This window comes from Notamacropus eugenii, chromosome 1 (assembly GCF_028372415.1).
Source record: "Notamacropus eugenii isolate mMacEug1 chromosome 1, mMacEug1.pri_v2, whole genome shotgun sequence".
Taxonomy (NCBI): domain Eukaryota; kingdom Metazoa; phylum Chordata; class Mammalia; order Diprotodontia; family Macropodidae; genus Notamacropus; species Notamacropus eugenii.
This window is the reverse complement of record NC_092872.1, coordinates 83172157-83196301: the sequence shown is the minus strand read 5'-3', so window position 1 is coordinate 83196301 and position 24145 is coordinate 83172157.

Sequence of the window (24145 nt, the reverse complement as noted above, 5' to 3'; positions counted from 1 at the left end):
TTTGAGTATAGGCCCAATAATGAATATGGCTGTATATCTATTGCCCAAAGTCTAAACCAGGAATGAGGAACCTGCAGCCTCAAGGCCACACACATGTGGCCTTCTAGGTTCTTGCATGCAACCTTTTAACTGAGTCCAAGTTTTGCAAAACAAATCCTTTTATTAAAGAGATTTACTCTTTGAAGTTTGGATTCAGTCAAAGGGCCACACTTGGGGACCTAGAGGGCCATATGTGGCCTTGAAGCCACAAGTTTCCTACCCCTGCACTAAATTCTTTAAGTTCAGAGAGGTTAGAAGGTAATATATGTTTTTGTCCATACTGACTTAAAAAGACCATACACTAAAGTCATAAAGGGTTTGAAAAGTATGATGGCAGTATGGATACTAGAAGAATTGTCCACACTATTACAAAAGGGGATGTGGAGAAGGAGAAGAATCCTCAAGTACTAAGGTTTGGGAGTTTTATGGCTTTTGGTCTAGACTTATGATTTCACTGGGTAGGGAACTCAATGTAAAGAAACTTCCTGTAGCAATGCAGATTAGCACCTCCTATTCAACTTATGGGGAAGCTAGATGATGCAGTAAACAAAGTGTTGGACTTAGAGTCAGGAAGACCTCGGTTGAAATTCAGTCTCAGAAACTTCTTAGCTATGTGACCTTTGGCAAGTCACTTAACCTGTTTGTCACTGGGGGAAGGAAATGGCAAATCACTCCAGTATCTTTGCCAAGAAAATCCCATGAACAGAGGTCCACAAGATCACAGAGAGTCAGATGCAACAGAAACAACTGAACAACAACAATTTTTTGGTCCTACAGCATTAAGAAGTTACCCAGGATTACACAGCCAACAGATGTTTGAGGTAGGACTAGAGCCCAGATCTTGCGAGCTCCAATTCATCATTCCATTCCAAAATGATAATATAGTCTATAGTGATAAGTCCTTAGAAATAAAGTAACTGATGGATTCCTACTTTGGTACCATGGGTTTGAACACTCTCATTCATGCTGATGACCTCTACTGTAAGTACAGAAAAAATCAGGGCATTCAGGAATGTTGATTTCAATCTTTACCCTCTGGTTCATAGGTTTTTTAGGATTATAAACTTATAACTATTAGTAGCTAGGTGGTAAAGTGGATAGAGTGCCAGACTTGAAGCCAGGGAAGACCTGAATTCAAATATGACCTAAGGCACTAGTTTTGTGACCCTGAGCATGTCACTTAACCATGCTTGCCTCAGTTTCCTCATCTGAAAAATAAGCTGGGGAGAGAAAAGGCAAAGCACTCTGGTATCTTTGCTAAGAAAACCCCAAATGGGTTCATAAAGACTCAGGCATGACTAAAAAATATAACTGAATGGCAACCAAGATTTATGACTAAAATATTCCTTAGTGGTCATCCAAGAAGTGTTTTGGTGCAGTGGAAAGAGCCCTGGATTTAGAAACAAAGGGCTCACATTGAGATTCTCCCTTCACTATTTACTGTGTGATGCTGGCTGTACTCAGCCACTCTGGGGCACTTCCTTATCCCTATATTGCATGCACTGGAGAGACCAGATGACAAGTAAGGTCCCTTCCAGTTCTAAACTGGCAATTCTTTGTATTATTCAGATCATGGATTATAGAGGCATCTTCCCTCTTATACTAGAATATAAAAAGGAGAATAAAATGAATTAAAAGGAGCAAATTCACTTGGTTTTGTTTTGGGGAAGGTGAATCAGGGTGTATTAAGCTTGCCAAGAAAAGAAGAGACTGAAGCTGTTAAACAAAATGAAAAACATGAATGTCTGTGAATTTCAGATGTCCACCATGGAGATATGCATCCAGCCCCCTTTTGTAAGTACCATTGATAATTGCCTGTAGCTCTTTGTTTTTGAAAAAACTTGATAATTCCATGTATGCCAAGGTCCAGGGCTTAGTCACACACAATTTGCACTGCTCTCTGTACAGGAAACATCCCTGCCAAAGCCTTGTTCATCCCAGTGTATTTGGCACTAGATAAACACATTGGTCGGTTTTTCCATATAGTCAAATGGATCATTTCTACTTCACCAGCTCCTCTGGGTCCCCCTGATGATTTTAAGTGTTTTGTGAGGTTGCTGGCATTCAGTGTGCAAGCTCTCTAATGGGTCCCTGTGGCAGGCTCCAGGGCCTGTCACCCTTCATTGATGGCTGTGTCCAATCTACCCCCATTTGATTCATATGCATTTGGACAGGGATGGCAGCCTTCCTCCACTGGTACTTCAGCAAGTGGCTGGCAGTCTGAATTCATTAGTAAGATGGGAAATTACTATAAATGTCCTCATCCCTCCCCAGTGGCAGGATAAGTGAAAAGAGACTTGGTCTAAGGAGAGTGAGAAACTCTCTACTTCTCAGAAGTTTTCTGTTTCAAACTGTGACCCACCCACCGCTCATCCCTGGGTTGGTTTCTGAGCCCAGAACTGGCTGCGTTAAGTTGCTTTACCACTAGACAGAAAAAATAGCATTCCATCCTGGAGTCTAAGCATATCCAAACTGTCAATTCAAAATAAAAAAATCATTTCCTTCAATATTTACTGGTATATTTGTATGTGTCTATGTGTGTGTGTGTGTGTGTGTGCATGTGCGTGTGTGTGTGCAAGTGTGTGCATGTGCGTGTGTGTGTGTGTGTGTGTGTGTGCATGTGTGTGTGTATACTGGAAAGGACTATAGAGCTCTTCTAAATCAACCCCCTTAAGTTTACAGAAAAGGAAACAGGTTCAGAGACATAAAGTGACTTTCCCAAGGTCACACAGCTAGTAAGTAGTAGAGCCAGCTTTTGAGCCCAGGTTTTCTATTCTAAATCTAGCCTTCTGTCCAATGTGCAATGTTTCTTTTAAACCAGTTTTTCCTAAATCAGCCAAAGGCTTTTCTTAGCTTCCCAGGCCTCTGACAACCTTTGGTGTTTATGCAAGGAAAAACACATGCTTTTCGCTGTTGATTTTTTTTTTCACGAGCCATGAGGCAGAAACACTCCTGCTTCTCAAGGAGTAGAGGAACCTTCATAGGCAGAGGGAAACTGGAAGCCAAAGGAGTTATCTAGGATAAATCAGTCTCTTCTCCTATCCACCCACCTACCAAATGCTATTTCAGAGGGGATGTTCAGAGACTCCAAGTTTTTAATTTAAATAGGAATTAGAATTTGTATAGGCTTTACATTTTACAAAATGTTTTCACAACCATCATCTCATGTGATTCTTGTAACAGCCCTCTGAATTAGACAAGACAAGCATTGCTATTTCCCTTGCAGATAATGTCCCCAAAGACTAGAGAAGCAAAGAACTGTGCAGCGTTATATAAGGGTAGAGCCAGGATTAGAACCTAGGTCTTCCCATGATTTTCCCCCACCCAGATCATTCATTAGACAAGAACAATTTCTGCTATCTGTCATCCTTTTGCAAACTTTTGGAAATAGTGGTCTCAGCTGGGTCCAATCCACTGCTTCCCAGGCCATCACCAATCATCCTGACTTTGGTCTTGCCAATGGACTTCAATGACTCTGAAAGGGAGAGGGAGGCTCATGACTTTGTACAACTTGATTCACACACAAGGCAAGACTTCACCCTATGATGCTAGTGATCCTCTTCAAAAATGGATGAACAACAACAACAAATTAAAATCACTGTCCATGATCTGTGAATCACATAATTTAGAATTTTAAGGAACTTCTGGGCCAACTTAATGTTAATGAAATGGGAAGATCTTTCCCACCCATTAATAGGCCCATGTGACTAGCTTTGAGCACAGGCCCAGCTGACTGCTGTGATGGAATCTGAGTTTTACAGAGCCTGAATCACATGGAAACCATGGTGGGAGGAACTTGCGGAATGGGTGGAGCAGGAAGTGAGAGTGAGGCAAAGTTGAGAGAGAGGAGGCAGAGCTGAGCAGAGTAGCTGAGTGAGAGAGGGAGGAATTTTGCCTAGGGGAGATAGTTTGTGGAGAGGCCTAATGGAGGGAAGGCTTGGGGATGGCTGTGCTCCCTGGATTAGTGAGGTATATAAACTTCTTTGTTGCCATGGTGGATTTGACCTTCTGGTATCTGAATAAATATTTTGTTTTTGCCTTTGAAGAAGAGAGTTACTTAGATTTTGTGAATTTACCGTGGAGAAACGCATGCATACTCTTTGTGGCTGTTATGGGTAACACATTGGCATTACACACCGCCCCCCCCCCAAAAAAAAAAAACAAAAGAATTCTTGTAATATCATGGAGGAGGAAGTATACCACTTTCCAGGGTAGTCTATTTCACTTTGTGATAGTTCCAAATATAAGGAATTATTTTCTTTTTTGCCCTAACACTATATCTCAATTTACCTTTTTGCAACTTTAAGCCATTGCTCTTAGTTATGATCTCTGGGATCAAACAGAAGAACACATTTTATCTACCTTCTATTTTTTCAAGTACTTCAGGAAATCTATCATCTGTCTACCACCTTAGCATTCTTTTCCCCAAGCTAAACATCCTCATTTCATTCAATCAATATCCATACAACATGGAGTCAAGATTTTTACCATCCTCTTTTGCTCTATTGGATGCTTATTCTACTTTCTAACCTCAGTCATCTCCTGTATCCCCAGACCCACACATCCTACCAGGGCAGATAATGGGAACAATGATTTCTCTGCCCCAGAACACCCCAGAGTCCTGATCTGACCTAGGGATACTGGGACTGAACCTATGATTTCACTGATATGGAGCCCCCTCTTCCAAAGCAGGTCAGCACTCTCTCTGATTTAGTGTCTTAGAGTTCATAGCAAGCACTAAGAGATTAATGATTGGCCCAGTGAAACATAGCCAATATCAAATATAGAATGTGAACCTAGTTTTTCTTAGTTCCAAGGCTAGCTATCTACTCCAAAATTTCATTCAACCCAGAGATGTATTAAGGATGTATTAGGTAGGTTGGGCACAACCCACCCCCCCAAAAAAAACCTATCATAAAGCTTTCTCCTAGAGGGATCTAGGAGGAATAGTAGAGGCAAGAACTTGCCTTTTTGCAGCTTATTGATGGAGGGGATGGTGAGGAGAGTATCAGCAGTCTCAGTTTCTTTGGAGCAGATGTGCTTGTCTTGCTTTAGAAAGGTCTTATCTATACCCTGTTCCCCCCAGATCACAAACATCATGATGCCTCCAAGGAATGAATATTGCCTTTAACAAAGACCTCTTTTTATTTGGATAATGAAAAGAAAAATGGAGGGAGGAGGAAGAAAGAGGGAGACATTGGGGAGATATGCAAGGAAAGGAAAAAAGAGCAGAAGGGAGAAGGAAGGAAAGGAAACAGAGGGAAGAAATGCAGGGGAGTGGAAAGGAAAAATACTTGGCAAAAGAAGAAAATATTAATTTCAGATTTCCAAATCCAAGGGGAATGGAAAAGACTCTTAAATAGGATTTCCCTAAAGATACAAAGATTTGTATTCCCCAGGATTTAAGACTCATCTGAGATCTGGGTCAGTTCCAGGAAACCTTGTTCAGTACAACTATTGTTGCCAGAATGACTATTTTAAAAGGACTGGAAACTGGTAGGTGTGCTAAATACTGCAGCATTTTGAAGGAAAATAAATAAATACACAAGCCTGAGAGAGGTAACAGGTGAGAGAGTTAGGGGAGATCAATTATATGATCACCATTAATTTCCTAATGTGCATTTTAGAAAGCAAGGGAGCAGAGGGAAAGTCTCTAGACCCTTTGCCAAATGCCTAGCTATCAGGCTGGCTACTCAATGTGTATAAAACTGAGCTCAGTTCCTTTTCTTTACTTCCCTATTTTTTCATTCTTATAGAATATAAGCTTCTTGAAAGCATGGGTTCATTTCTATCTCTGTATCACCATCCCATCTCATTTCATTCTCAGGATAATATCTGATACATACTTGGCACTTAATAAATGCTCAGTGATTGATTGATAGCAGAACAATATCTTTCTTCCATTAATCCCACCACAATCACTAGAGATATTAGCTGACTTCCTTGCTATTTCTCCAATACAATAATTCATCTCTCAACTGTGAGCAGTTTTAGATGGCTGTCCCACATACACGAAATTCTCTTCATCTCTGCCTCTTGCCTGCCCTGTTTTCCTTCAAATCTCAAACAAAGTTGCACTTTCTACAAAAAGTCTTTCCCAGCTCTCATCAGTCTTAGTGCCTTCCCTTTCAGTTATTTTTCAGTCTTTTCAGTTGTGTCCAACTCTTTGTGACCCCATTTGGGGTTTTCTTGGAAAAGATACTGGAGTGATTTACCATTTCCTTCTGCGACTCATTTTTCAGATGAAGAAACCTAGGCACATAGGGTAAAGTGATTTGCCCAGGGTCACACAGGTAATAAATGTCTGTGGCCAGATTTGAACTCAGGAAGAGAAGTCTTCCTGATTTCAAGCCAAACGCTCTATCCACTGAGCCACATAGCATTCTTTCCCTTTCAGACTATGCCTAATTTATCCAGTATATATCTTGTTTGTGCAAAATTATTTGCATGCTGTTTCCCCTTTAAACTGTGAGATCTTTGAGAGCAAAAACTGTTTTTTTGCCTTTCTTTGTATCACCAAGGCTTATAGTACAGTGTTTAAAAAATAGTAGGTATTTAATAAATTCTTGTTGACTATCCAATTCAAATTAATAAGCGTTTATCAAGCACTTGTGATGTACATAGTACTGAGCTAGGTGTTAGAGATGCAAAACCTAAAGCAGAGTCATCACCTTCCCTTGAAAATCTTATATTTTAGTGAGGTGGGGTGGGGAGAGGACCATCATGCACAGAAGTTAACACAAACTATATAACTCAGTGCTCATACGGTAACATTAATATCTAGGTACATCATGAAAGTCCTCACCTAGCTGGTGATACTTAAGCTAAGCCTCAAAGGAGCTAGGGATTTCAGGAAGCAGAGGTAAAATAGGAGGGCATTCTAGGCACAGAAGATGGCCTTTGCGAAGGCAAAAAGCAAATGACAGTGTACAGGAAACAAGTGGTCTAATTGGAATACAGAACGTATGGGTAGAAAGTGTAACTGAAATAAGTAGAGAGAGAAATTCAAGCCAGACTATGAAGGATCTTAAATGCCAAATAGAGGAGTTTTGTTTTGTTTCCTAGTGACAATTGGTTGCTGCCACTGTTTTAGTGGGTGACAGTTTTCTTTCACATACTAAATAGCCTCTAGATTCCTTTCACCTTCCAATTAAGGTCCACTACAATATGATTCCAAACTTCCTGCCCTGATTCATATCACATAGTACACTATTGTGTCTTTCGACTGTGAATGTTGAAATTGTATTCATCCTATGACTTCTGGTTCAAGCAGGACCTCCTCAGTGAAGTCTTCTTTGATTATCTGCATGGATAACAATAGAACATGTTCTAGGCACTGTCAGGTACTAAGACAAAAGCTATCGAGAAACATCTGAAGCCAATGAAAGTGGTGAGTAGAGCTCTATCAAAGAGCAGAAACCATGAAGCTCTCTATCCATGTCTGCTTTCTTCCTCTGGGTGAACTCAAAGCACTTCCACCCCATATATGTGAGATGAGAGGAAGGGGGTACTGTTCTCCTCATCTGACATGGAGGAGACCATAGGTACAACAAAGACATTATTTGTTGGGGTCACATCATGTTTCAATGTGAGGAGCAAGGCTCAAAAATGCCTATGTGACTTTGGACAAGACACTTAAATTCCAATTCCTCTTTAAAAAGGAGGAGAAAGAGGAAATTGCTTGAGCAGCTAGCTAGTTCATGCAATGCATGGTGTTGAACTTGATGTTGAACTTGGAATCAAGAAGACCCAAGTTCTAATGCTGCCTCAGAAGCTTACTAGCTGTATAACCCTGGGCAAGACATTGAACTTCTGTTTGCCTCAGTTTCCTGATCTGTAAAATAGGAATAACAATAGCACCTATCTCCCAAGGTTGTCATGAGGATCAAATGAGATAACATGTAAAGCATCTTACAAATTATTTAAATGCAAACTATTATTATTGTGAGACGATCCTGAAACTGTCTTCTTGCTGCAAAGCTCATGATCCTAGAAAGTGGTTGTGCATACTGTACTCTGTCTTGTCGCCTATTATTCTTGAGTCCTCTGACAAGTGGCTAATAAGCTGTTCTCTCTGCTGCCTGCTAATGGTAGGTGGAAGAAAGCAGCTATTTCTGCTAGCCAGTCATTCTCAGTCAAAGAAAATGCACTGTCCAGGGGCAGACCGGCAAGATTTTCAATCCAATTTTGCTCGAGTGAAAGGCTAACACGATAAGATCTCTCCCTGGTAACAACCAGGATTGAGTCAAGGTTCCCATCAAAGTCTCAGGGTTAGGGTGAGAGATGAGGCCAAAAATTAGATCTCAGACCAGAAAAGCATGAGCTTACCTTGCAAAGCAATCAGGTCCCAGCCCCTGGCCCCTCAGCTTTCCTGCTACAGCCTGCTAATCTCTTGTTGAACACATTCCTCAATCAGCATCTTTGTCCAGGCATTTAGAGTATTCCAAGGTGACAGTTCACTGTCTGATGGTACCTGGGCTGGTACTGCTCATGACGCAGAGGGAAGGTTGGGGGGAGGGGGCAGCAGCACAGCAGCATCCACCTTCCTGTCCATCATCCTAATGAGAAGACTGAACATTCTAGAATGAAACTCTGCACTTCAGGTCAAGGTAAGATGGCAACCCAGGATGCAAAACCATCAAGTTTCCTCCCAGGCCTCCTTTGGGCTTTGCAAACCAGCCAGTTTTCACAGGTGGCTTCTACACTACCCCAAATCTAGCATGACCAGAACACCTGTAAACATATTAGACATCTTGTCCTGTCCAGGTGATGGCAGCTGGAGTCCTGCGAAATAACAATCTAGGCTGAAGCACAGAAATCGAACGCCTGTGAAGAGCTGGCATCTCCCAGCAACCTGACACCAAACACACTTTACATGGTGTTTCTCCAGTTCACATAATTCTACTTGGCAGCAAGGGGATGCTGGGTCAATAATCCAATATGTGCAATAAGTAAGGCACAAAAAAAGTTCATGCTGGCATCAAGTAAAAGGGAGCCCTTGAACTAAAACCATCCCAGATGATCATCCTGGGGTTTGTAAAGCTGAAACAAACTGCTTTTAGTTCACAATGAGAAGTTGAAAGATGGTGCAATCAATTAAGCACCAGACAAGGCTTGGCTACAGGCAAACAGCCAGTAGCACAAGTGGGCAAAATCAACTAAAGAGCCAGATCTAGATTCTTCTATGGTTCAACAAACCATAATTCTCATAAGGTCATTTAAGCTATTAGGGTAGCTAGGTGGTGCAGTGGATAACTCACTGGGCCTAGAGTCAGGAAGACTCACCTTCCTGAGCGCAAATGTGGGCTCAGACACTTACTAGCTGTGTGATCCTGAGCAAGTCACTTGACCCTGTTTGCCTCAGTTTCCTCATCTGTAAAATGAGTTGGAGAAGGAAATGGCAAACCACTCTAGTATCTTGCCAAGAAAACCTCAAATGAGGTCAAGAAGGATCAGACATATGACTGAAACAACTGAACAGAAGCAAACTTAAGTTACAACATCTTCCTTTTTCAGAAGTAAATTTTAAATGACTGGTTCTCATAGGGACTTTCAGTAGTTGTGATACCTTATCACCATCTGATTTTTCCACAGGTAGGGCAAGTAAGGAAAGGCAGGGTGGGATAGTGAATACAGAATTGGCCTCAGAGTCAGGAATTCAAATCCTGTTTCTTGCACATACTGACTGTATGACCTTGGGCAAGTCTTTTCATCTCTCAGTGATTTAGGCAATTCTCTAGTTTAAATTGCAGAGCAAATGCTAATGTGCATTGGAGGCAGCTATGAGGTAGAGTGTATAAAGCACTGGGCCTGGAATAAGGAAGAACTGAACGAGCCTCAGACATTTAATAGCTGTGTGATCCTGAGCAAGTCACTTAACTTCTGTTTGCTTTAATCCTTTGGAGAAGGAAACGGCAAACCACTCCAGTATCTTTGCCAAGAAAGCATCATATGGGGTCATGAAAAGTTGGACATGACTGAACAACAACAAAATATTTTTCTACTGGGAATTGGATCATGGGTATAATCCTATCCCCTCCAAAACAAACCTCACAAATGTACATATGCCCATAATTATACATAGGCATCCATATTCATAACAGAATGAATGTGTTGTATGAGATGCTCACAGATGTCCCCAGGACACCTCCACCATAACTAGCTTTCCATTTTATAACTATACTATATTTACTTATCTGTGAATAACTCACATCTCCCCAGTAGAATTTAAGTTTCTTGAGGGAATGGGCTGTTTCAATTTTGTATTTCTATCCATAGTATTTAACACACAGTAGGTATCTTGTGAATGCTGCCTGACTGATATAAAACATCACGTCATTTATGCAGAGGTTGCCTCCCTAGTAGTCTTAATTGTCTGCCACAGTTGGAAATCACTACGGAGGAAGGGAAGAAAGGAAAGAAGGGAGGAAGGAAGGAAAAAAGGAAGGAAGGAAGGGAGGGAGGGAGGGAGGGAGGGAGGGAGGGAGGGAGGCAGGAAGGGAGGAAGGAAGGAAGGAAGGAAGGGAGGGAGGGAGGGAGGGAGGGAGGGAAGGAAGGGAGGGAGGGAGGAAGGAAGGAAGGAAGGAAGGAAGGAAGGAAGGAAGGAAGGAAGGAAGGGAGGAAGGGAGGGAGGGAGGGAGGGAGGGAGGAAGGAAGGAAGGAAGGAAGGAAGGAAGGAAGGAAGGAAGGAAGGAAGGGAAGAAGGAAGGGAGGGAGGGAGGAAGGAAGGGAGGGAGGAAGGAAGGGAGGGAGGAAGGAAGGAAGGAAGGAAGGAAGGAAGGAAGGAAGGAAGGAAGGAAGGAAGGAAGGAAGGAAGGAAGGAAGGAAGGAAGAAACAAAGAAAGAAAAAAGAAAGAAAGAAAAAGGAAGTAAGAAAAGAAAAGAAAAGAGAAGGAGGGAGGGGAGGGGAGAGGAGAGGAGGTCATTCTATGGTAGCCAAAAAAGACCATAAAGCCTATGAACTGTGGCTGATTCACTTCACTCCTACATAAGACCCTTATGTCTCTCTTTATTCTGGGTCTGTTTACTCCGATTTTAGACACAATTCTACCAAGTCTGGTTTTCTCATTTTCCAAGTCCCACTGCAGGTTATAAAAAAACAACCTGGTGACAGGGGCCACTGACAGCAGGCAAAATAACTGGTTATTTTGAGAGTAGAAACTGTTTATTGCTTTGGCTTTGTACCTGTCCGGTGTTACCCACAATACCTTAGGAGAGAAACAGGCAGGACTGTGACCTCATTGGTCACCCATGAGGAAAGGACAGGCCTCTACCGTTGCCAGGTGGTACGTAACAAAGTCTTCTATGTAACAGTCTGAAAGAGTTGCCCAGAGCTCTAATAGGTTATGTGACTTACCACGAGACACACTCAGTAAGTGTCAGAGCTAGAGCCTGCCTCCAAATCTTCCTGACTTCCTGACTTCTAGGTCATTTCTCTACTAAACCCTGCTGCCTCTCATAGCACATAGTAGGATCTCATTAAATGCTTTTATGCTTGCTAGATTGAGTTATGTAAGAATGAAACATCAGTGAGGTTGTTACTTGACATACTATGTGTGTTTGCATTTTGCTTTGACAAAACCTGTGATTTCACAGACGCAGGGAGCTCCCAGTGAGGAAAGTCCTTTCACCAATGAAATTAGGCACCTAATCTGCAATATATATTTTTAGAAAAGTTTGTCTACCTGCATAAAATGAATTCTGCTTGGAGCAGTCTAAGAATTGTGTGATACTCCTGCCCTCCCCTGCCTTAGGGTTGCTGAAGGCATATGGGACATTATAAAGGCAGTATTGGCAATGGTCATAGATCAAAACCTTAGCATGATATTGGATAATGTGAGTAAAACTTAATAAAAATAAAACAGTTTTAAAAGCTGCCATCTTTTCCAAACCATATCTAAAAGGAATCACCATTGAAGAATACCCAATTTGGTGGTGCAGTGAGCAGACCACCCACCCTGGAATCAGGAGGACTTGAATTCAAAGCTGGTCTCAGACACTTGACACTTACCAGCTGTGTGACCTTCAGTAAGTCACTTACCCCCAATTTGCCTTGCCTTTCCCCCTCCAAAAAAAACAAAACAAAAATACCCAATAAATGATTTTCCAACCTAGTTTGAAGACCTCCAATGAATGGTGGTGGGGGTCCCTACCATTTCCTGAAGTGATATCAACCTATGTCCAGCTGATAATGAAGTCTCTGTTGCCTTCTTCAGAAATCACAGGTATCATTTAAAAAGGTAAGATCAGAAAACTTTACAGGATTAATTTTTTTCCTATGTTCATTTCTTCTCTGACATTGAAGATGTTAAGGATGGTTTCCCTGGGACTAAGCTCTTTTCTGTCTGCCCTTATTTTCAAAAAGAAGAACAAGCTGTATCTCTTGGGGTCTCATTGCCAAGGAATCCACCCTGACCGAACACCACGTCCTTGAGCATCTGATGAGAGCCCAACTCCTGAAGGAGAACTCTAACCTTCCCTGGACCAGCTGGGCTCTCACACCCTCCCAGAGCCTGATCTCAGGGCAAACCTCCAGTCTAGGCACAGGAGACATTCAACTACAACTCCTGTGCTGGTAAATAGTGCCAAACAAGAGCGTACTGCAGCCCACTCACAGGGTCCAGGAGACACAATATCGAACTTTCTGTGTGAATATTCACACCTTGGAAATCAGCGAAAGCTGCAAATGATGGCTTGATTTGTCGTTTTGTTGGTTGTCTACTTTTAACAAAGTGATGTATGAATAATGCAGATTAAACTTTAAAATGTGTCATGCACACATTTTTTTCCCCCAAGATCTGATTGTTTAACATTTACCAGGACACTTTTGGGTGCAAAGGATAGAGTGCTGGAGTTGGGAAGACCTAAATTCAAACTCTGCATCAGACCTTTACCAGTTGTGTGACTCTGGACAAGTTATTTATTCTCTATATACCTAGGCTTCCTCATCTGTAAAATGGGGACAATAATAACATCTACCTCCCAGAGTGGTTAATAATAATAATAGCTAACATTTATATAATGCCTACCAAGTACTACTATAAGTATTTCATGAAGATTTTTTCATTTGATCCTCATGATAACCCCGGGAGGTAAATGCTATTATCATCCCCATTTTTACAGTTTTGGAAACTGAGGCAAATAGAGGTTTCAGTGACTTTCCCAAGATCACCCAGCTAGTAAGTGACTGAGGCTGCCTTTGAACTTAACACTTCCTGACTACAGTCCCAGAGCTCTAACCAGTGTGCCATCTACCTGTCTCTTTGTTGTGAAGATAAAATGATATATTTGCAAAGCACTACATGGATGCTAGCTATCATGATTGCTATCACCACCATTACTAATAAGGTTGTATACAGCTTGTGGCCCATAGTAGGTGTTTAATGAAGGCTTCTTGGTTGACAGATTGAAAAGTGCCTGGAAGGTCCCTCCCTGAAAAAGTTCATCCCCATTGCTCCAAGTTCACAAGTCGAAGTTCATTCCTGGGCTGAAAACACACTGGGGTCTTGTGCCCCATAAAAAAGGCACTAAATGCCTCTGAAAGAGGCAATGCTAAACCTTAACAGCCATTTACAATTCATTGTGAATAAGTTTTTCAGTAGATTTGGAAATAGAAGCAACTCAGAGGTCAATTTCTATCCTCTTCATCATACAGAGAAGGTATTTATGAGGCCCAGGGAATTGATTGACCTACTCAAGGCCATGTGGGTGGTAAAGGGCCAAGCCAGGATATGAACTCAGGTCCTGTGACCTTGGGGTCCATGGTATTTGTTATCACTTCCTGTGAGCATGTTGTCATAAATAGGGGGCAGGAGTAAAAGAAAATGCCTAGATGTGGCATCTTATGCCAGAGGGGAGGAAAGGGTTACAGAAAGAACTAAGATCCAAATACCCTTTCCATCAGGACGTTAGTTCCATTTATTCCTTATGGAAGGAGCCCAAGCTTATTCTAGAACATTCTGAGACCTGACCTTACCACCAGAGGCCCCTCTGGAAGGAGCCATCATACGGAGAGGCAGACAGCCACAGGGCTAAAATCAGATCTGGCCCACTGGAGTTTCTTGGCCCTTATGCCCCTTGAAGTTGAAATTGGCTGCCTGCCCTGAACTCCTGCGGTGATAAACATGACAGTAAGCCCTGCTTGCCCCATTCACTGAGTATAATCTCCAGAGCTAGGAGAAATAGAAAACTCGAAAGAGCCCTAAGAGCAAATGAGTTATTAACTGATTTCAAGCACATCCCTCAAAGATGACTCATTTTAACTAAATCCCCCCAAAAGCATAATGCACTTTCAGAAAGAAAGGAAGGAGAGAAGGAAAGAAGGAAGTAAGAATTTTGAACTGACTTCTGAATTTATCTATGCTAAGATTTCTTAATGGTCAGCTGGGGAGGGGAGGGCAAGACAGGAGCACAACATGGGTGGGGAAGGGAGGGGAGGGAGGCAGGAGTAGTTAGAGTTCCAGGCCTGGAGTCAGAAAGACCTAAGTCCAAATCCTCAGATACTAGCTGTGTGACCTTGAACAAGTCACTTAACACTGTTTGCCTCATTTATAAAATGAACTAGAGAAGGAAATTGCAAACCACTCCAGTATCTTTTCTAAGAAAACCCCAAAAGGGGTTGGAAAGAGTCAGATACAACTGAAAAACGACTAAACGAAAAAGGTTTCTTGGCATTAAGAGAAACACTATCTTCTGTAGGGTTCTCATAAACAAGAGGGATGATTCGAGGAGTGATGCCAAAAAAGAACTGCCTGAATCCTTAAAATTAAGTTACAGGTTGCTTCACTTTTGAGAGGCAGAGTTTGGCTGTTTTATTTCTGATGGAGCAAGGGCACACAACAGGAATGGAAGGAGGCTTCTGAGAGGCTGCACAGACCTCAGTAACTGCTGCTGTATCCTTTAAGGAGATGGGCTTTGGAACCAAACTTCTCTGCCCAGACTACTAGACACATGGTTGGCCATCATCCTGAAGTCTCAAGATGCAGAGCCAAGTCCATGGAGAAAACTCTTCCCACAGCTATAAAGTTCAAATTATACTAAGCACAAAACAAATTTCCAAAATGTCTCCCAAATGAGTTAAGAAAGGGAGAATTTGCTTACCTTTGGGAGAATATAAACTCCCTGAAGGCAGGAGATCTTTATTTTTTCAGTTTTTCCTTGACCACCACAAAAAGAGCTGCTATAAATATTTTTTGTGCATGTGGGTCCTTTCCCCATTTTTATGATCTCTTTGGGATACAACCCTAGCAGCAATATTGCTGGGTCAAAGAGAATGCACATTTTTATAGCCCTGTGGGCATAGTTCCAAATTGCTCTCCAGAATGGTTAGATCAGCTCACAGCTCCACCAACAATGAATTAGTGTTCCAACTTTCTCACATATTCTCCATCATTTAAGTAGGAGATGCTTTGTTTTTGTCTTTATATGGGCTTCTAGCACAGTGGTGGGCCTGGTGACCTGGCAAATTGTAGGTTTTCAGGCAACGCTTATGGAATTGAATTCACCTTTGAATTTAGTAACATAGTGATAGAATTGAATAACATAGTGATAGAAATCTTTTTATGAAGTTGGGAAAAGTTAGTCTGAGTCTTCAGTAACACACGTATTGACAATGTGATCCTGGGCATGTCACTTAAATTCTCATTAGACTTCTGTTATTGTTTAATTATTTCAATTGTGTTCAACTCCTCATAACTCCTTTTGGGGTGTTCTCAGCAGAGATCCTAGAGTGGTTTGCTACTTTTTCAACTCATTTTATAGATGGGAAAACTGAGGCGAACAGGGTAAAATGACTTACCCAGGGTCACACAGCTAGCAAATGTCTGAGGCTAGATTTGAACTCAGATCCTCCTGACTCCAGGCCTGGTACTCTATGTACTATGCCATCTAGCTGCCTTATGAACTTCTCTAGGGCTATCAGTTTTGGATAAGCTGCCCACATGAATTGGTAGACAAAGTTTCTTGACAAAAGCTTCCTATACTGAGGAAATCACAGGACTAGTCAAAAAAGAATGAAAAAAATGCCTCCTAGTGCAAAATGTGAACATTCCACCTAACAAGGAAATGAGACAAATGTCAATTTCTCACAGCTCCAAATGGAAGAGTCTGACAATTTGTCCCATAACTCCCCTACATCCCTTTGACATAGGATGACTGAAATGTCAGCAAATGAGGGCTAATAAGGCAAATCTGGGGGTGGATGAGCCAAGCCAACGTTAGGGAGAAAGACAGCTCTTGGTGCCCATGTTTACCCTGGCAGAGCCTCAATTGCAGAAATCACAGGTGATCTGACATAGATTATACTTGATCTAATAGAACAGGAGTTGAAACTGAGCCAAGGACTCTCCATAGACAAGCCATCCAGAAGTTGATGTGCTGAGATCTGAACAAGTTCCCTCTGAGTCATTGAGATCCAGAGACACTGAGCATTAGGAAGGAAGGCTTATAAAAAGCATTGGGGAGCTACAGCTCCTGAGAACTGTCACTAGATGGCATGTTGTCATCACACTTCTCCATCTCCCCACAATGCCTGTTTCATGCCCTCCCACAAATTCACTCAATTTTTCTTCCAAAACAGATAAGGAATTTTGTTTTCATTTTGGTACTAACTGCTCTTTCTTGTTGGTTTTAATGCAACTACTTTACTAACTCAGCACCAAAATTCACACAGAAATGTAAGCACCAGCTCTAATAGCCAATGTATGTATATAAATGGACCCAGTATCCTAGAGGGGAAGAGGCAGGGGGAGTGGAAGTAGAGAGGTCACTAGCAATTACCCTGGATTCCATATACAGCCATTGCCGATGACATTCAATCTTCCAACCTCCATGTCTTTGAAGAGACTATCCCACATACTCGGAATGCATGCCCTTCTAGGAATTCAGGTTCAAGACTTTCTTCAAGGTTCAGCTCAGGTGCTACTCTTACATGAACCTTTTCTTGATTCATTCACTTATTAACTGGTCTCCTCTCCAAGTATTTTCTATTTATAAATACCCTCCACGTTGTTGTAATTGGCAAGTCATTTTAGTCACATCCAACTCCCCATAACACTTGGGGTTTTGTTGGCAAAGATACTAGAGTATCATGTCATGCCTTTCTCCAGTTGATTTTACAGATGAGGAAACAGAGGTAAATAGGGTTAAGTGACTTGACCAGAGTCACACTCTGGTAAATGCCAGAGGCCATATTTGAACTCAACAAGAGGAGTCTTTGTGACTTTAGGCCTGGCACTCTATCTGCTGAATCAGCTAGCTACCCACTCTCCACACTATAGCTCATCCTCCATACTGTTGTCAAAGTAGTTTTTCTTAGACGCAGATCTGACCATGGGACTCTCCTCAACAAATCCCAGTGGTTTCCAATTGCCTCTAGGATAAAATATAAACTCCTCCATTTAGTTTTTAAAGCCCTTTACAACTTGGCCCCAACCTATCTTTCCAGGCTTATCATATGTTATTTCCTTTCTTGTACTTTATGATCAAGTCCAACTGGCCTTCTCTCTGTTTTTCACCTGTGACATTACATATCCCATCTCCATGGCTGGAATGTTTTCTCTTCCTCACCCCAACCTTATCTTCTTTTTCTTCTCTTCTTTTTTTAAAATTATTGTTGAGTTTTTTCTTTTAAGATGCAACTTCTTTTTTTCTTTTCTTTTCTTTTATACTTCAGACACCATCTTCTGCATAAACTCTGATTCCTACATCTTCTACTCCCCTTGCCCCCAAACTATTGTATGTAAATATTTACTAACTTTGTCTTTACGCTATATGTTTTTATATTTACTTATTGTCTACCTCCGGCAGCGAAATAGAACAGGGGGTAAAGTACCAGGCCTGAAGTTAGGAAGTCCCAGAGTTCAAATCCAGCCTTAGACACTTACTAGCTATGTGACTTGTTTGCTTTAATTTTTTCACCTCAAAATGAGCTGGAGAAGGACATGGCAAACCACTCCAGTATCTTCACTAAGAAAACCCCAAATGGGGTCATATAGAGTCAGGCATGACTGAAAAATGACTCAACTACAAAATTGTCTACCTCATTAGAATTTAAGCTCATTGTGAGGAAGAGTTGTTTCATTCTTTGTACTTGTGTCCTTGGCACTTAGTACTCCTAGTAGGTGCTTAATAAATATTTGTTGATTAATTGATTACATATATATATACATACACACAAATCGATCCAAGATATATATATATATATATATATATAATATATATCTTGGATCGATTTATTTACGAATGCATTTTTTCCTGCCAAGAGAATATATGGTCCTTAAAAATTGTAACTGTTTCATTTCTGTCTTTGTATTCTCAGTGCTATGCACATAGCCTACTATGTTTAAGGGCTCACTGAATGAATGGATTATGGGAACATATGACTTTTAATACTCAGCAGGGAAACTTTACAAGGAACAAGTCAATATGATAATTTAGGGAAAAAGAAAATAGCTTCCTTTATTTCAGTGTGCACTCATGAAACAAGAACTTTGAGTCTGTAATTCAAATTCACAAATGGGCTTTAGGCTGAAGTGTAGTTTCTTTAGAAATGATCATTTGTTTGTACCATCCTGAGCCCTGGGGACCACCTGTAACAGCAGAGAAGGAGATCAGTAAGTGCTTTTATTGTTATGGTTTAGTTTCTGGGTTTTTTTGCTAGTCAGTTTTTCAGAGACTCTAGTTTAATTTCATGGGCAAGTGGTTCATTCACTACATAGCATCTGGCCATTATTCTTGCTGGGAAAGAGAAAGAGGTATGAAGGAAAGAAGAGTTTGTAGCTTTCCCTGATGCTGGATTGTGTCTCTGCTTAGAAAAGTGCCCCACCTTCACCCCCACAATCTGCACTGAAGAACGCAAGTTCTTGAATTCTATATTTTTTTTGCCATTGTTGAGTTATTACTCCATATTGTAATTTAATATGTGTTTCTTCTCTTTCCAAAACCCACTGTGCATAGAGTGCCAGGCCTGGAGTCAAGAAGGCTCATCTTCCTCAGTTCAGGAATCCAGCTCAGACACTGTCTGTATGGCCATGGACAAATCACTTAACCCCGTTTCCTTCACTTTCCTCATCTGTAAAATGAGCTGGAGAAGGAAATGACAAGACACTCGAGGATCTTTACCAAGAAAACCCCAGATGGGGGCATGAAGAATTGGACATGACTGCAAAAAACCTCAACAATAATATAATCCTTGGCCCATGGAAGGTGTTGAATAAATGCTTGTAGAAGGCTCACATCAGTGAGATCATAGATCCGCAGAGACATTAAACGAGTTTCTCCAACCTCATTCTAATGAATGAAGAGAGGGACTCAGTTTTCTACACTTTGTGCTCCTCCCCCCAATACAAAGCATCTAGTATGTGCAGCTTTGCACACAGTAAGTACTCTATAAATGCTGCTTCTTAGAATTCAGAGGGAAATGAGGATTAGAAAGAGAAGATCACATATGTTGTAATTACAGAGAAATGTACCTTCTATAATAAATATAACTCTGAATAACCTTAAAAGAAACCAGTGAAGCACGCCAACGAAAGCCCTGGGAGTTCTAAATCATCAGCCTGATAGACAGAAGTGCATCAGAAATCATTTATGGCTGAATAATTAGAACACATTGAAGTGACTCAGTGTGAATGAATTGAAATGGAGCAACATGATGTTTACAATATCCCTGTGGAGCCAGAGGAAAGACTTGAAGGATGAAAGTTGCATTAGAAATTCTCAACAATTGTCCATATCCCTCCTGCTTAGACCCTTAGGCCTCAAGTGGTCTCCTCAGGGGTTCTCAGGTTCATTTTTAACCTGGGTGAAAGTCATTTTCTCTTGTCAAATATTTTCTGCAGGCTCTTTTCAGGCTTGGATTCAAAGAATGAGATCAGCTCAGTGAGTCTGGAAATAACTTGGTTTGGAAAACATTTCGGAAAAGGTTCATCCATCAAGACACGAGCCACTGTTTGGCCAGTTTTGACTACAGGCAGGGGCGGGTATCCTGGTAGACCTCATTTTAAAGCACCAAAGTCCTGAAGGACTGTGTGAAGGGAATTTCTATAAATCAAGTCATTTTAAATGAAGGACTAACATAGTGTTTGGGGCTCAGTATGAAATTAAGTCTGGAAGAGAATCTTTTTATATGGAAGGCAAATCACTTTGTCAGAATAATCTCCCCTAATTTACCTACTTTTATACATTGGGTGGTCAGACCCATCATTAGAATGATACTAGATATGGCTTATCTTAGGAATTTTGTATTTGAATTGGGATGTAAGTAAAGTCTTTCACTGAAGTTCAAGAGATTGACTTCACAAGTACAAGGTCACAGAGGTTAAAATTAGGCAGTAGTTTTTCTGAAAAAGAGCTAGAATTTTGGTGAACTGCAAATGAAACAGAGATCACCAGTTTAATGTGGTAGTCCAAAAAGCTAACTCTATCTTGGGCCAGCCTAAAAGAGACACAGTGTTCAAGAATAAGAAGGTGAAGGTCCCCCAGTATTATAATACCCTAATTAAACTACCTCTTCTAGAGTATTGTATTCTGACCATCACATTTTAGGGAGGACAGTGACATTGGAAAAGGAAGGCACACAAAGGAGGACCAGCCACTACAGTAAAGGGCCTCCAGTCCATGCTCTATGATGATTGGTTGAAGGAATCTGGAATTTTTAGAATGGAGAAGAGATGACTGGGGGGAGGGGAAGTTAGGGAAGGATGTAATCTCGATTTGTGAATATCTGAATGGCAGTCATGTGAAAGAGAGATTAAATTTATTCACCCACGCTCCACAGGACCCAACCAGAAGCAATGGGTAGAAATTGCAAAGAGGAGATTTTATAATCACCAACTTCCTAACAAGTCGAATTATCCAAAGGTGAAACAACTGCTCTAGATCATGAGGAGTTCCTCCTCACTGGAAGTCTTCAAGCAGTGACTGGATCATTCTGTTTGGGGATTAGGGATTCTACTTCAGGTATGACCTGGATGAGATATGATCCCTGAACTCCTTTTCAATCCCTTTCTGTGATCCTGAGCATGAGGAAATAAGGAATGTTTATTCCTGAATGTTAAAGCAAACAACCTCTCCCGTTAGATAAAGTCATAAATTAGAGACACGTTCAAAACAATAATAATGAGATTATCATCATCATCTGAGTTTATTACTATTACAAAAAAACCCTCCCAAAACAATAACAATATTTTCATCATCTGAACTTAGTACCGTTAGGAAAGCCCAAAGATAGTTTCCTGTGCACTAAGATTTCATTCTAAAATAAAAAGAAATTCCTAACTGATCTCGATTGAACTTTCCCTGACATTTCAGTGTCTCTATCAGTTCTCAGGCTCCTAAGAATTTAAATTTCTAGCTGGTTGATGCCACCCCCCTTATTTTTTTTCTTTTCTTTTTAGTTATTTTTAGACCAATGCAATTTGACTTTTACAAGATGCTTTCTGAGTCATGACCCTGGGCAGACATGAATTATTGCCTTCCATTTCTACGGTGCTCTCTAGTTTTCAAAGGATTTTTACAAATGATCTTTCATTCAATTCTCATGCCAACCTTGGGAACTAGGTCAGCAAGTTACCGGTCTCATTTTAAAGACAAGGAAGCTGAGGTTTGGATAAATTAAGCAACTTAGACAAATTCATAAAGGCAGTTTTCAGTAGGAATAAGACTAGAACTTAAGGCTTCTTACAATTTAGTTTTGGGTTTTTTTTTTTCTGCCACAACATACAAAATGTACAGGACAAGAAAAGTCTGAAAGTACTATAGGCAACAAACAGAATTCAGCCTATCTATGGGTAGCAATATCTATCTATAAAGAGACAAATGGACCACAGATCAGAAAGCAAAGCAGGCTTGAAGAATCTTGAAAGACAGCTCCATAGTCAGTTTTATTTTATCCTACCTCGCTCAAGAGAGGGGTCTTACGTTTCAGATATTGACAGTTGTATTACCATCAGCTCCCATTCAATCTGTACTGATACCAGATACTAAATGACCCTAAATAATTTCCCACATTGACAATTAGGCTGATCTCTTTACTAATTTCACTCTTACATACTAAATTCACTCTTATCTCCTTGTCCTTATTGATGCCATCTTCCTTGTATGGAATGATTAACTTATACTAGCTCCCCTTCCAACCTACCTTCCAAATTGTATACAGCTTTTGAGACCCAGTCCCACATCCAAAGAGGCTGCTCCAGCTGTTTCAGGCTCCATTCACCTCTCTGAAGTCTTCTGCCAATTATTATATAGATCACATGAGTGAGTGCTTAAAACTCCCTAAAACTTCAAACAACATGCCATCCAATGCAAAATCAAGCAAAGGCCTTGTTCAACCAAAAAAAAAAAAAAAAAAACTAAGAGATCATCAAGGATAAAGACCATAACATAGAGCAGGGTTTTTTTTTTAATACTCCAAAATACTGCCTAGGGTTATAGTGCTACAATACTGCCCAGCATTATGCTTCTAATCAGATGGCATGTACTTAGCAAATTTCATCCTAGAACTAGAAACTGTATAAAAATTAGAATTGGAAGTGACCTCAGAAACCATCTAGTCTAGTCTCTTCATATTAAAGTTAAGAAAACCAATTCCCACAGAGGTCAAATAACTTGTTCCATGCTACCCCAGTAGTATAAGAGGTAGAAATCCAGTTGCTCTGACCATCACTCTTCCCACTGTAGCATATTGGATAAATGAAATTGATAGATGTAGGCATGCAATATGTCAACATTACTATGAGGCATGCTATATGTCAACAGTACTATGAGGAGTACTTGGCTCTTGAGGAGTAAGAAAGATGCCTGTTGGATCTGGGTATAGGAGGGGAAACAAAGCTTTCGTTTGTGCAACTGGCAAAAATTATTATTTCATACCAAGCAGAGCAGTGTACTACAGGATTTCCTTTCCACTGCCTTTTTAGCATACAGTATACTGTATTTGCCACTACTGGTCAAAGTAAATATGAGATTTATGGGAAATATGAGATAGTATTGGTGTGAGAGAAGGAAGTAGTCTCCAAGGGAGACTAAAAGACAGTGATGGGAAGAGTCCTCTTGAGGGATGGACAACTGCAAAACTTCAACAATGTCACTGGATTTTATGAACACTTCCTAGTTCCCTTGCTGTAACAGAATAACTGCTTGGTGAGAATACTGCCTAATCATGAACAGAGACTCAAAGTATCTACATGTAAACTTTAAATGTGTTTTAGAACAGCTTCATTTGAGGTTTTAATGACAGCCTTCACTTTGGAATCTTGGTTTCTTACAGGTTGCAAAAGTCCAGCATAGAGAAGTGATTAGAGATAAGGAAATGAATATAAAGATGTTTTGGAGGATAGGGAAAATTTGACAACTAATTGGATGGATGGGGTGAGAGAGACAGAGAGAGACAGACAGACAGAGACAGACAGAGAGAGACAGAGAGACAGAAAGAGAGAGACAGAGACAGACAGACAGACAAAAAGAGAGACAGAGACAGAGAGATAGACAAGAGAGAGAGAGACAGAGACAGAGACAGAGACAGAAACCTACTCAGACCTACTGAATTTGTCCTAATTTCATTCAATCAAATATTTGTTAAGTAGCTACTGTACACAAGACATCCAGGTGATTAAGACATAGTCCCTGACCTATAAGCATTCCCAATATAAACAGTTAGGATAAGATATGCAAATATACATTTAAATTTCATCAAGTGCAAAGCAGAATTCATTATCTTTCCCCAAAATCCTACCCCCTCCCCCCCAGCCAAGCTTCTCTCTTTCTTACAATGGTGTCAGCACCATTCTAGTCACCTAGGTTTGGAGCTTCAGTGGCATACCTGTCTCCTCTCTCTCTCTCTCTCTCTCTCTCTCTCTCTCTCTCTCTCTCTCTCTCTCTCTCCCTCCCTCCCTTCCTCCCTCCCTCCCTCTCTCTCTGACTCCATCCATCCAATTAGTTGTCAAATCTTCCCTATTCTCCAAAACATCTTTATATTCATTTCCTTATCCATAATCACTTGACCACCACCCTAGTTTACCTCCCTTTTGGACTATGGAAATATCCTTCCATTTGATCTCCTTGCCTCAAGTCTCTCCACATTTCAATCTATTCTCCTCACAGCTGC